The 14,301-nt window shown below is 44.8% G+C and overlaps 1 protein-coding gene across 3 annotated transcripts in view; it reads left to right on the plus strand.

Annotated features, from left to right (window-relative positions):
* The window catches only part of NMNAT1 (nicotinamide nucleotide adenylyltransferase 1), a 114,356-nt gene that overhangs the window by 82,672 nt on the left and 17,383 nt on the right, over nt 1–14,301 (plus strand). The window contains exon 1 of one of the 3 annotated variants that reach the window (XM_038746746.1): nt 13,127–13,230. The exons of the other annotated variants lie outside the window; for them this stretch is intronic. The gene's annotated coding sequence lies outside the window, so the exon portion shown is untranslated. Of the gene's footprint in view, nt 1–13,126; nt 13,231–14,301 lie in introns of those variants that run through there. 3 annotated transcript variants of the gene reach the window in all.

A 14,301-nucleotide genomic window follows, 5' to 3' on the forward strand; every position in this document is an offset into this window, starting at 1 on the left:
GAATAGATTTTGATTTAAATTCAGCAGTTGTTAGAAAAATTACCCCCCCTTTCCACCCCTGTAGAACATGAAAGCATACAGCCGCTTGCTGAATACAGCAGCGTGACTTAGTGGACAGAGCCCAGGCTTGGGAATCAGAGGTCATGAGTTCTAATCCCGGCTCCGCCACTTGTCAGCTGTGTGACTTTGGGCAAGCCACTTCACTTCTCTGTGCCTGTTACCCCATCTGCAGAATGGGGATTAAGACCGTGAGCCCCATGTGGGACAACCTGATAACCTTGTGTCTATCCCAGTGCTTAGAACAGTGCTTGGTACATAGTAAGCGCATAACAAATACCATCGTTATTAAAATAATAGTAGTTAATACCATCATCTGTTAAGCACTGTGCCAAGTACTGTACGGAGCACTGGTGTAGATTACAGTCCCCTGTCCCACACAGAGTTCACAGTCTAGATAGGAGGGAGAACAAATATTGAGTCCCCTTTTATAGATGAGGAAGCAGCAATTTAAGTGACTTAGCCAAGGTCACACAGCAAGTGGAGCTGGGATCAGACCCAGATCCCCAAACTCCCGTGCTCTTTCCAATAGGCCATGCTGCTTCTCAAACAGTAAAAAGGATGAAATTGTGTATCGATACTGTAGTTTTCCATATAGATAAATAATGCATCAAGTATGAGAAGCAGCGTGGCTCAGTGTAAAGAGCACGGGCTTTGGAGTCAGAGGTCATGGGTTCAAATCCCGGCTCGGCCAACTGTCAGCTGTGTGACTTTGGGCAAGTCACTTCACTTCTCTGGGCCTCAGTTCCCTCATCTGTAAAATGGGGATTAAAACTGTGAGCCCTCCATGGGACAACCTGATCACCTTGTAACCTCTCCAGCACTTAGAACAGTGCTTTGCACATAGTAAACGCTTAACAAATACCATCATCACCTTGTAACCTCCCCAGCGCTTAGAACAGTGCTTTGCACATAGTAAGCGCTTCACAAATACCACCATCGTTATCATCATTCCAGATTCTGTGGGGCCAGACCAAGGTCTGGTTCAACAGAATTTAGCAGAATCCCATATTTCTGAATAGTACAGATGTGAACCAAACACAAGGGGAATTGTCACCATCAGCTTTCTTATTTTAAATTAGGAAAACACTAGTTGTAATCTGTTTGAAGCCCTGTTAGATTGGGTGACTTGACCTGGTTCCTGTTTGGAACAAAAGGCCGCCTGTTGCCTAGTGTGCTAATTCTTTCACTCGCTGCCTAGTATTTTTGATTTGAAGCAGTTCCCTCAATTTGGAGGAATCCTTGGCAAAGTCTTGTTGTAATCATGAAGTTCTGCCCAACGGGCAAAACCAGGAGCCCCAGCAGCTTCAGCTGCCTTCCTGAGACTCCCGAAATTGCTCTGAGACCCTCCAGAGGGGATGGCGCAGGGGGCAAGAAGGATGGGGAAGGGTGAAAGATATAGAAAAGCCTGAAATTGACTTTTCAGTCGAGTGAACGTGATGCCTTTTTGAGTAAGGCAGGACTGGTAGCACGGAGCTAAAAACATTAACTTTCCGTCGCTGCCTAATCCCTGAAGAAGGTTAGGTTTGGTCCATGCCAGTTTAAGGCAGAAATTGATTTTTTTTTCCCCCCCCATTGGACACATCTCTTCAGAAAATACACCTGCTCTTTTTAGGCTTGCTGCTAGTGTGTGTAATCATCATCATCATCAATTGTATTTATTGAGCGCTTACTATGTGCAGAGCACTGTACTAAGCACTTGGGAAGTACAAATTGGCAACATATAGAGACAGTCCCTACCCAAATGTAATCTTAGTGACTTCTAGAGTGGGTTACAACAGTTCTCAATCTACCGTCCTCCCTTTGCTGAATGAGAAGTCTAAACAAAGTATTTAAAATTTGAAACAAAGATTTAAAAATTATGGTATTAAGTGCTTACCTTGTGCCAGTCACTGTACTACTAAGCGCTGGGGTGGATGCAGATAAATCGGGTAGGACTTGTCTTGAGGTTCTCTGAGAACCAGTTAAGTTTATTGGGAAAAAATCAGAGCAAAAAGAAAAGTGTTTGGTCTCTACTCTGTGCACAGTAAATACCAGTGGCTTTTAAAAAGGCCAGCTGTATTTTGTGAAAATGAATCATTCTGTTAGATATATAGTTCTGTATTTTTGCTGAATGAGAAGTCTAAACAAAGTATTTAAAATTTGAAACTTAAAGATTTAAAAATTACGGTATTAAGTGCTTACCTTGTGCCACTTGCTGTACTACTAAGCGCTGGGGTGGCTGCAGATAAATCGGGTAGGACTTGTCTTGAGGTTCTCTGAGAACCAGTTAAGTTTATTGGGAAAAAATCAGAGCAAAAAGAAAAGTGTTCAGTCTCTACTCTGTGCACAGTAAATACCAGTGGCTTTTAAAAAGGCCAGCTGTATTTTGTGAAAATGAATCATTCTGTTAGATATATAGTTCTGTATTTATATTTGCCCATGCATACAGGGCTGAAATCACTGGAAGCAAGTTGGCCAAAAATGTGTTATTGTAATGAAAGAAGCTCTTATGTTGTTAATCATCAAATCGAGTTTGTACAGTTGAAGGAAGCTGCCAGCTTGCTGCCCAAAGTATTTTGAGGAAATAGGATTAGCACAGTTTGGAGGACCAATCCAAGGAATGCAAAGCCAATAGTCTTTCCTATTATTTTGGAGTGATAGTTCAGGGATGTATAGGAAGAGTCGGTTACTGGGAGCTAGTGGGTAAGGATAAGAAACTCTTGCCTGAAACAGATTTGGCTGCTATTGGAATTTATCGTTAATGCGAAAGTACCATCAACCGTATTCCTAATGGGCACCTGATGTTAAGGGGACTTACTGACAATCGACAGTTCGGTACCCACTTAGCTAGCATCACCAGTAATTTCAAATTCAGAAACTCGTATACGTTCTTTGGATTACCAGTATTATTTAATAGTGCCAGGTAAACACTGAAGTCTGGATTATTACCAGTGAAGTAAGTTGATTTGTAAAATATCCGGAGGGAGTGGGTAAAAGCTGAGGCCAAAGAATTGGATTCGTGACAATCTATCAGCCGTGTAGATGCTGGGAAAATCTCCATTCAGCCTCTTTTTTCTTTGTACACATTGTGCAAGAAGCAATGAGAAGGAAGCTGATTAGATTGGAGCTGCATTTTAAAGGCTCCATTTCTTCTCCTGCTGGAGAGGCCAAGGGACCTGAAAGTAGCCAAATGGAGAAGGTCTTTGCCACTTAGAATCAATCAATCAAGGATGTTTATTCATCACTTACTGTGAGTAAAGCACTGTATGGAGTGCTAGGAGTCCAGAATCCGGAGAACAATATAAGAGAGTTGGAAGACGTGTTTCCTGTCCACCAAGAGTTTACAATCTAGAGAAGGAAACAGTAAAATAAATTGCAGATATGTACGTAAGTGCCGTGGGGCTGAGGGTGGGGTGACTACCAAGTGCTTAAGAGGTGCAAAGATGATGCCAGGGAGGGGTAGTCGGAGAGGGTCCCTTGGAGGAGGTGTGATTTTTTTTTTTTTAATAAGACTTTGAAGGTGGGACAAGGGGTGGTCTGTTGGCTATGAAGAGGGGAGGAAATTCAGACCAGAGGGAGGGCGCGTGTCAGGGATCGATGGTGAGATAGAAGAGATCCAAGTACAGTGAGTAGTTTGGCGTCAGAGGAGTAAAGTGTGCTGGCTGGCTGTAGTAGGAAATCAGCCAGGTGAGATTGAATGCGGGAGCTGAAAGAGTGCTATAAAGCTAATGCCAAGGGGTTTCTGTTTGATACAGAAGCAGATGGGCAGTCACTGGAGGTTATTGGAGAAGCGTAAACGTGGGCTGAGTGGTTTTTTAGAAAAAGGATCTGGGCAGCAGGGTGAAATATGGATTGATGTGGAGGCAGAGAGTCAGCAAGGAAGCTGTTTCAGTAGTTAATGCAGGGTATCCTAAGTGCATGGATCAACATAACATGGCTCAAAGAGCAGATTACAGTGATGTTGTGAAGGATTTGGTGACAGTTTAAATATGTGGGTTGAATGAGAGAGGTGTCGATAATGCCAAGGTTATGGGTTTATGCGACAGGGAGGGTGGCGGTGCTGTCCACAGCGATGGAAAGTTTGCCGGGGTGGAGATGGGGTTTGGGTGGAAAGATGAGTTCTCCTTTGGACATGTTAAGTTTGAGGTTTTGTTGGGACAGCCAGTGGAAATGTACTGAAGGCGGGAGGAAACGCGAGACTGCTGAGTAGGAGAGAGGTCAGGCCTGGAGATGTAGATTTGGGAATCACCCATGTAGAGATGGGAGTTAAAGGTGTGGAAGGATTGAGTTTTCTGACAGAGTGGGTGGAGATGGAGAAGGTAACAAGGGAGCCTGAGACTGAGCAGTCAGAGAGAGACGAGAAAAACCAGGAACAGACCAGAAGCCTCCGATGAGACGTACGTACCAAAGTGAGGGAAGAGACTGGGTAATGTATGCTTTGGAAATGGCATTCAGGAAATTTCCATCTAACGCAGCCTTGGAAATAGCCACTCACCTACTCCTACTGTGAGTAACAGTAGAAAAGCCTGCTGACTCCATTCCTTTTACAGCCTTTGAACTCCATGGGGGAAGGCAGGTTCAGATAAAAAGAAAAAATTGGTGAGTTGTTTGTACTTATTTGGTTTAGTCTTAGTTTTCTCTGAGATGTGTCGTTATTACTCAAGTCCAGGTGAATTGGGAAATAGCCATGGTGAGCAGTTAATTCTGCTTTTATCTCCTCTGTTAAACATGACTCGTCCTTTATTTTCCTTTCTATTGTACCTGATAAACATTGGACTAAGGCCCAAAACATTGCAATTTTTACTGTTCAAATGTTTTGAACACTTAAAAATTACTATTATTATTGTAGTTAAATGCTTACTACATGTCAAGCACTGTTCTAAGAGCTGGGGTAGATACAAGTTAATCAGGTCATACACAGTCCTTGTCCCATATGGGTTTCCCAGTTTAGGTAGAAGGGAGAACAAGTATTTAATCTCCATTTTAGAGTTGAGGAAACTGAGGCACAGAGAAGTAATGTGACTTGCTGAAGGTTACAAAGCAAGTAATTGGCAGAGCCGGGATTAGAACCCAAGTCCTCTGACTCCGAGGCCTATGCTCTTTCCACCAGGCTGTGATGCCCCCAGATTAACTGGTTAATCTTAAAAATCAATCGACAGTATTTGAGCATCTACTGGTTGCTCTAGTAAGCACTGGGGAAAATCCAACAGAACTGGTTGACATGGTGCCTCCCTTCAAGGAGGTTACTTTGCAGCTGGAGAACCCACTAAAATAATTTATATTTAGGCGGAAAGGATAAAGGAGAATACGGACTTGAATTAATGCTTAATCAGTCAATCAATCAATCGTATTTATTGAGCGCTTACTGTGTGCAGAGCACTGGACTAAGCGCTTGGGAAGTGCAAGTTGGCAACATATAGAGACAGTCCCTACCCAACAGTGGGCTCACAGTCTAAAAGTAAGTAATAGGATACGTTAGCTATGTCTTAGAGAAGGTAACACCACCACTTACTTGCGGTGTGATCTTGGGCATGTCCCTTAACTTCTCTGTGCCTCAGTTTCCTCATCTGTAAAGTGGGGATTCAGTACCCGTTCTCCCTCCTACTTAGACCGTGAGCTCCATGCCTGGGACAGGGACTAGGTCCGATCTGATTATCCGGGAACTAAATGCTGGGGCGATCAATCAATCAGTGGTATTCATTCATTCATTCATTCAATCAATCGTATTTATTGAGCGCTTACTGTGCGCAGAGCACTGTACTAAGCGCTTGGGAAGTACAAGTTGGCCACATATAGAGACGGTCCCTACCCAACAGCGGGCTCACGGTCTAGAAGAGAAGTTCACGCAGAGCCTTGTACGAAGCACTTGGGAAAGTACAATACAGTCGGTAAATACAAACCCTGCCCTCAATAAGCTTATATTGTACTCTCCCAAGCAGTAACTCCAGTGCTCTGCACACAGTAAACATTCAGCAAATATGACTGATAGTCTAGCGGACATGGAAAGCTCTTAATCAGTGCTACAGAGTGCTTACTAAGTGCAGGGCACCGTACTAAGTGCTTGGTAGATGTGTTCCCTGCCCACAATGAGTTTACCGTCTACAGGACTTGAGCCTTTCCCATTTAAGTGGGATGGAGGACAGACACAGATCTATTTTGAAATTCTCAGCATTTCAAAATGACAGTTCAAGAATTCAACTGTTGGTGACTGTTTGGGTTGGGGTGGGAAGGACAGGGGCAGGCCAGTCCTGAGGCTGTCTTCCGCTCCAAGCCGAACTGGCTTTGGGGAAAACTGCCAATTCCTTGTCAGTATCCTCCTGGAGTAAGTAGAACTTCTGGCTCTGCCCCTGCCCCTTACCCCCCCACCCCTTTCTGTTCCCGCTTTTAGCCCTCCACCTCCTCCGTGCAGTTCCAGGAGTCTCAGGGGAGAATGGCTCCGGGCTGCCTGTTGCAGCAAGAAGGCTATCCTTCCCTCCTCAGCATTTAAGGGTCTCCTCTGGGCCGAGATCCCTCCAAATTTTGGCACCATTCCTGGCAGGAGGGCAGGGACTCTGAGGCCGAAGTGATTTAAAGGAACTTGGTACAGTACCAGAAGCAGCATGGCCTAGTGGATAGAGGAGTCAGGAGGACCTGGGTTCTAATCCCAGCTCCGTCACATATCGGCTGTGGGATTTTGGGCGAGTCGCTTCACTTCTCTGTGCCTCAGTTATGTCATCTGTAAAATGGGGGTAATGACTGTGAGGCCCATATGGGACAGGAACTGTGTCCAACCTGAGAGGCTTGTATCTACCCAATGCTTGGTACATTGTAAGTGCTTAACAAATACCGGTAAAAAAAAAAAAACCCACTGACTACAGTGTGATGCAAAAAGAAGGCTCTGAATAAAAATTTGGAGAACACACTCTCCAGATAACTTCCCTTTAAATGCCACTTTCCAGTGGGCAGGAAGGACCAAGGCGGAGGCATGGTAGCACAGTGCTGTGCACACAGAAAGTACTCAATAAATACCATTGATTGCTTGATCCTGTAACCTTTGTAGCAGCTAGAAGTATCCGGACACTCCATTTCGGAGTCAAACGCAAACGGTCAGAGACATCGTGTCCTTTGGCATACTAACGAATGGTCTGAAATTTGAGGTTAAAGGAGGCTTTCATTTCCCCGCCTTCTGTAACGGAGTAGGTTATCTCTTCACCTCTGTCCATAGCACTTATATCCACATCTGTAATTTATTTATATTAATGTTTGTCTCCCGCTCTAGGCTGTAAGCTCATTATGGGCAGAAACTTGTGTGCCAACTCTGTTGTATGGTACTCCTCCAAGCGCTTAATACAGTGCTCTACCCACTGTAGTAAGTGCTCCAATACTAATGAGTGATTGATTCTGGCCGTTCCCAGAAAAAGCCGTGCTGAGCTGGGGGAACTGATGAACCTGCTGTTTTTCCCAGTTCTGAATTTTGTGCTTTGTGCTTTATATGCACATGGCAATGCATGTGTTGACATTTTTCCCCCAAGAGGAAAATAGAGTGAAAATTCAATATTAAACCTGCCGAGGCATCAATAGAAAAATAAATTGAATTTTGAATCTGAGGGAACAAAAAGTCAGTACAAAAGGATTATTTCCCCAATAAGGACTCAGTTAAATTTAAAGGAATAGGTGTTAGAAATGTCAAATGTCCAATCTGACAAACTCAAATCTGTCTAAGACTCGATGTCATATTAAATTCTAGAATGGTGTTGTATTTCCAGGTCAATTTCTTAGAAACAAAATCAAATGATCACATGGTAGCTTGGAAGATCACCGATCACAGTGCTTGGTACATAGTGAGCGCTTAACCAGGACCATAATTATAATTAGCTTATCTTGGAATGGATTTATACATTATATTGTCGTTAAAATTCTCAGCTGTTTAAAAGCATAAATTTTTATCTAGATTCTCATATGTCAACAGCATAAAAATAAATGCCGTCGTTAGTGAACCTGACATTAGCTGAAAGGGATTCTGGCCTTTAATGCAACTAGTGAAATTGTAGACGATGATTCCCCCAGGAAAACATATCCAATTAAAAATAGCTTTTCACCCAGAACAGATTGGTGATTAATTACCAAACAAGAGACCTTCCAAGGATTATATAAACACTGTAGGTATAGCAGTTTGCGAATCCATTTTTAGATAATTTATTTTAATGTCTTCCACTCTGGACTGAAAGCTTGTTGTGGGTAAGGAACGTGCCTACCAACTCTTGCATTGTACTCTCCCAAGTGCATAGTACAGTGCTCTGCACACAGTAAGCACTCAAATACCACTGACTGATTGATTACAACTTTTAAAAAATGTAAAGTCAAACTAACCCCAAGATATGACTGGGAGTCACACAATCCAGTTTAGGGAGTGGATGTGCCTTTGACCCAACACATAAAGGCTGAATTTGGAATAGTAAGCAACTCTCCGCAGCAGGGACTACAAATGATACTGTCCAGGAAAACAATACTGACTTGAACTATTGGGTTTCTTCAACTTCTGTTTCTCATGTTGACATTTTCCAAAACTAGGATGGGAAAGTGTTTTATGCTAATCCTGAAAAGTTCTTAAATATTTACAAGTGGTACTGGCAAGCAAAACCTAGACTGTAGAATAGGTTTTGAGGCAATCCATTAGATGCTGGAGCACTCTGAGGATTTCTGAAATCCTTGTGTTCTCTTCCGGGGAGAAGAGAAGTCAGTTAATCAATCAGTCAGTGATATTTACTAAGCACTTGAGGAGTACAATAAAATAGAGTTGGTAGACACAATCCCTGCCCACAGTGAGCTTACAGTCTAGAGGGGGAGACAGATATTAAGATACATTACAAATAAATGAAGGTAGTAGGGTATAAGGAAATGTACTCAAATGCCCTGGGGCTGAGGAGTGGTGGAAATCGAGTGCTTAAAGGAACAAATCTAAGCACATAAATGATGCCGAAGAGAGCGGGAATAGGGGAAGTGAGGGCTTAGGTGGGAAAGGCTTCTTGATGGACAGGTGATTTTTTAGTAGGACTTTGAGGGTGAGGAGTGTGGTGATCTGCCACATATGAAGAAGGAGGTGAGGGAGGAAGTCCAGTAGCAAAGTGAGTAAATAGGCTGGCACGAAGCAGCGTGGCTCAATGGAAAGAGCAAGGGCTTGGTAATCAGAGGTCATGGGTTCAAATGCCGGCTCCGCCAATTGCCAGCTGTGTGACTTTGGGCAAGTCACTTCACTTCTCTGGTCCTCAGTTACCTCATCTGTAAAATGGGGATGAAGACTGTGAGCCCCACGTGGGACAATCTGATCACCGTGTATCCTCCCCAGTGCTTAGAACAGTGCTTGGCACATAGTAAGTGCTTAACAAATGCCATCATCATCATTATTATTATTATTAAAGGAGCGAAGCGTGTGAACTGGGTTGTGGTAGGAGATGAGCGAGGTACAGCAGGAGGGAGGAGCTGATTGAGTACCTTAAAGCCAAGGGTTAGGTGTTTGTGAAAGTGGATGGACAATCATTGGAGGTTTTTGAGGAGCGAAGAGACATGAACTGAACACTTTGTTTTTCAAAAAATGATCCGGGCAGCAGAGTGAAACGTGGACTGGAGTGAGGAGAAACAGGAGGCCGATCCAATAGTCAAGGCAGGCTATGTTAAATGCTTGGATCAGCGTGGTAGCAGTTTGGATGAAGAGGAAAGGGAGAGTTTTAGCAGTGTGGCTAAGGAAGAACCCTTGGGATTATGACATCAAATCTGTCAGTTGAAGGGGAGAGATGGGTTAAGGATAATGCCAAGGTAATGGGCTGGTGAGTTGGACAGTGGTGGTGCTGTCTACAGTGAGAGGAAAGCCACGGGAAGGACAGGCTTTGGGTGGGACGTTGAGTTCTGCTTTGGAAATGTTCCGTTTGAGGTGTCAACGGGATGGCCAAGTAGAGATGTCCTGAAGGCAGGAGGAAGTGTGAGACGGCAGAGGAGGGAAGTCAGGGCTGGAGGGGTAGATTTGGACATCAAACATGTAGAGATGGCAGACATCACCCCAGAGGAAGCTCAGTGAGTCAGCGGAGCACTAAGCGGAGGAGATTATTTATGTTTTCCCTGGCTCTGAAGACACTTGGACCAGCCGAGAAGCAGTATGGCCTAATGGATAGAGCCCGGGCCTGGGTTCTAGTCTTGGCTCTCCAACTTGTCTGCTGTGTGACCTTCAGCCACTCACTTAACTTCTGTGTCTCAGTTACCCCATCTGGAAAATGGGGATTTAGACTGTGAGCCCTATGTGGGACGTGGACTGTGTCCAAACTGATTAGCTTGTATCTACCCCTGAGCCTAGGACAGTGCCTGGCACATAGTACATGTTTAACAAATACATTACAAAAAGTTGGAGACTTTTAATGACATTATAGACCTGGACTTACCCCTCTTCCTGTTGCACTTCCTGAAGACCTGGAATTGAGTCATCTGGGTCAGGAGAGTGAGGATGTTTAGTAAAGAAGCACGGGGGCGGATATTAGATAAATCGTGATGCACCGTAATTGCTCGGTTTCGCTAAGCATCAATTAACTGTCACGGTGCAAAAGAGACCCCTTGACCCTTTTAGGGTAGAAAAAGAGGGTGTTGTGGGAGAAATGGAAAAGAAGCCGGGGATTATTTTCATCGTGATATTTCCTTCTGAGCCCTGTGTTTTGATAAGCAACAGGTCGACCCCGTTCACAATTTCAATGTGATTCACTTCGTTCATTTCTGAAACTAAAACTTGGTGCATTTTCTCCGTCTCAGTAGATGTTTCCATAACAACCACTCCAACCGATGCTAGAGTAAGACCTGTGCCTCAAGCAGTCTTTACATGCATAAATTCCCCCCAGAAGTCCTCCTAACTTCTGTGTACTTCTGAGAAGCAGCGTGGCTCAGTGGAAAAAGTCATGGGTTCAAATCCCGGCTCCGCCATTTGTCAGCTGTGTGACTTTGGGCAAGTCACTTCACTTCTCTGGGCCTCAGTTACCTCATCTGTAAAATGGGGATTAAGATTGTGAGCCCCCTGTGGGACAACCTGATCACCTTGTAACCTCCCCAGCGCTTAGAACAGTGCTTTGCACATAGTAAGTGCTTAATAAATGCCATCATTATTATAAGTATCAAAAGGGTACTTAGAAGGGGCTGATGCCTTTAGGGTGAACCTCATAAGGATGCCAAGTCCACAAGCCTGTATTTGGGTATTTAAGTGCTTACTGTGTTCCAGGCAATCAATCAATCAATCGTATTTATTGAGCGCTTACTGTGTGCAGAGCACTGGACTAAGCGCTTGGGAGTTGGCAACATATAGAGACAGTCCCTACCCAACAGTGGGCTCACAGTCTAAAAGGGGGAGACAGAGAACAAAACCAAACATACTAACAAAATAAATAGAATAGATATGTACAAGTAAAATAAATAAATAAATAGAGTAATAAATATGTACAAACATATATACAGGATATACATATATACAGGGCTAAGCACTGGGGTAGATACAGGATAGTCAGGTAGACAGGACACAGTCAGTATCCCACATAGGGCTCACAGTCTTAATCCCCATTTTACAGATGAGGGAACTGAGGAAGTGAAGTGACTAGCCCAAGGTCACACAGCAGACAAGTGGCAGAAACAGGATTAGAACCCATGACTTTCCAACTCCCAGGCCCATGCTCTATCCACTAGATCGTTCTGTAGTGACTGGTGCCTGGTTTTGGCCAACGTCCCACTGTGATAGACACTAGGCTGTAAACTCATTATGGGCAGGGGTTGTATCTTGTAGTCTCCCAAGCACTTAGTACACGGCTCTGCAATCGATCAGTGGTATATATTGAGTGCTTACTATGTGCAGAACACTGTACTAAGCCCTTGGGAGAGTACAAAACAACAGAATTAGAGACAAATTCCCTGTCCATGTTGGCTTACAGTCTAGAAGGGGAGACAGACATTAATACAAATAAATAATTTATAATATATAATTTAAAGATATGTACACAATCTTTGTGTCTGCCCCCGTGCTTAGAACAGTGCTTGGCACACAGTAAGCGCTTAACAAATACCATCATCATCAAGAGCCTGGGAGTCAGAAGGTCACGGGTTCTAATCCCTGCCCCACCACTATGTCTGCTGTGTCACCTTAAGCCAATCACTTCACTTCTCTGGACCTCAGTTCCCTCATCTGTAAAATGGGGATTAAGAATGTGAGCCCCACGTGGGACAACCTGATTACCTTGTATCTACCCCAGTGCTTGGCACATAGTAAGCACTTAATAAATGCCATCGTTATCATTCTTTGGGCCTCAGTTACCTCATCTGTGAACTGGGGATTGAGACCGGGAGGCCCACGAGGGACAGGGACTGTGTTCAACTCGATCTGCTTGTATCCACCCCAGCACTTAGTACAGTGCCTGGCACATAGTAACTGCTGATGTATATATCTGTAATTCTGTTTATTTTGATGGTATTGACACCTGCCTACTTGTTTTGTTGTCTGTCTCCCCGCTTCTAGACTGAGAGCCCGTTGTTGGGTGGGGACCATCTCTATCTGTTGCTGAATTGTACTTTTCAAGCGCTTAGTATAGTGCCCTGAACACAGTAAGCGCTCAATAAATGCGATTGAATGAAGGAATGAAAGTGCTGTGGGGTTCGGGCAAATATCAAATGTCCAAAGGTCACAGATCCAAGTGCATCAATGACGCAGAAGGGAGAGCAAGCCGGGGAAAAGAGGGTTTAATTGGGGAAGGCCTCTTGGAGGAGATGTGACCTTAATAAAGCTTTGAAGGTGGAGAGAAGGGTGGCCCGGCTCATCTACGGAAGGGGACGGAGGAAGGTTGGGGGAAAGAGGTCGGCGATGAGATAGATGAGATGGGGGCACAGTGAGTGAGCTGGCGCTAAAAGAGCGGAGTGTGTGGGCTGGGCTGTAATAGGAGATTGGTGAGGATCAGTAGGGGCTCTTCGTTCGGAGGCAACTGGGTGGGAGAGCTCTGTGGGACCGTTGCCAGGCGACGGTGTCACCATGACAGACTCCTCCATTTTCAGTCGGAATGATTTAGACCCGCCAAAGGCGTCTATCTACAGCAGAAGCCAGATTCATCACAGGTGTCAGGAGGAGCCTACTGATTCCCTTTTGCTCTTTCCCCTCCACTCCCCCGTCGTGGACAAGATCTGAGAAAGTGTTTCCATCTACCTGTAGGTGCCACACTGCTCACTGATATCAGCATCAGGCAGAAACTCCTCACCCTGGGCTTCAAGGCTGTCCATCACCTCGCCCCCTCTTACCTCACCTCCCTTCTCTCCTTCTACAGCCCAGCCCGCACCCTCCGCTCCTCCGCCGCTAATCTCCTCACCGTACCTCGTTCTCGCCTGTCCCGCCATCGACCCCCAGCCCATGTCATCCCCCAGGCCTGGAATGCCCTCCCTTTGCCCATCCGCCAAGCTAGCTCTCTTCCTCCCTTCAAGGCCCTACTGAGAGCTCACCTCCTCCAGGAGGCCTTCCCAGACTGAGCCCCTTCCTTCCTTTCCCCCTCGTCCCCCTCTCAATCCCCCCCATCTTACCTCCTTCCCTTCCCCACAGCACCTGTATATATGTATATATGTTTGTACATATTTATTACTCTATTTATTTTTTATTTATTTTACTTGTACATATCTATTCTATTTATTTTATTTTGTTAGTATGTTTGGTTTTGTTCTCTGTCTCCCCCTTTTAGACTGTGAGCCCACTGTTGGGTAGGAACTGTCTCTATATGTTGCCAACTTGTACTTCCCAAGCGCTTAGTACAGTGCTCTGCACATAGTAAGCGCTCAATAAATACGATTGATGATGATGATGATGATTCAGTATCAGTCTTGGAGCAGCCACACTGGGCCAAGTGGATCAGGCCTGGAAATGATAGGAACACTGTAGGAAGAAACATACACAGACGGACTTGTATGACTAGAAAGGAAACAAATGTGGGCGAAAAGGAGCTCAGGGTTTCTTCTCGATTATTTGACTCTTTTGTGTTTGAGTTTCGGCCACCCCCAGAGCTCCTCCCTGCTCAGTGCTGCTCCTTTTGAACAAGAATGGTCCTTAAATGCCCATGAGCCATGGTCAGTTCCCTTTTGCTCTTTCCCCTCTGCTCCCCCGTCGTGGACAAGATCTGAGAAAGTGTTTCTGTCTACCAGTGATGCCTCACTGCTCACTGATATCAGCACAGAAAGTACAGTTCAGCGGTGGTTTTAGCCTGGAGAAGAAAGCACTCATAAGGAATACTTTTC

The sequence above is a fragment of the Tachyglossus aculeatus genome, chromosome 5 (genome assembly GCF_015852505.1).
Source record: "Tachyglossus aculeatus isolate mTacAcu1 chromosome 5, mTacAcu1.pri, whole genome shotgun sequence".
NCBI lineage: Eukaryota > Metazoa > Chordata > Mammalia > Monotremata > Tachyglossidae > Tachyglossus > Tachyglossus aculeatus.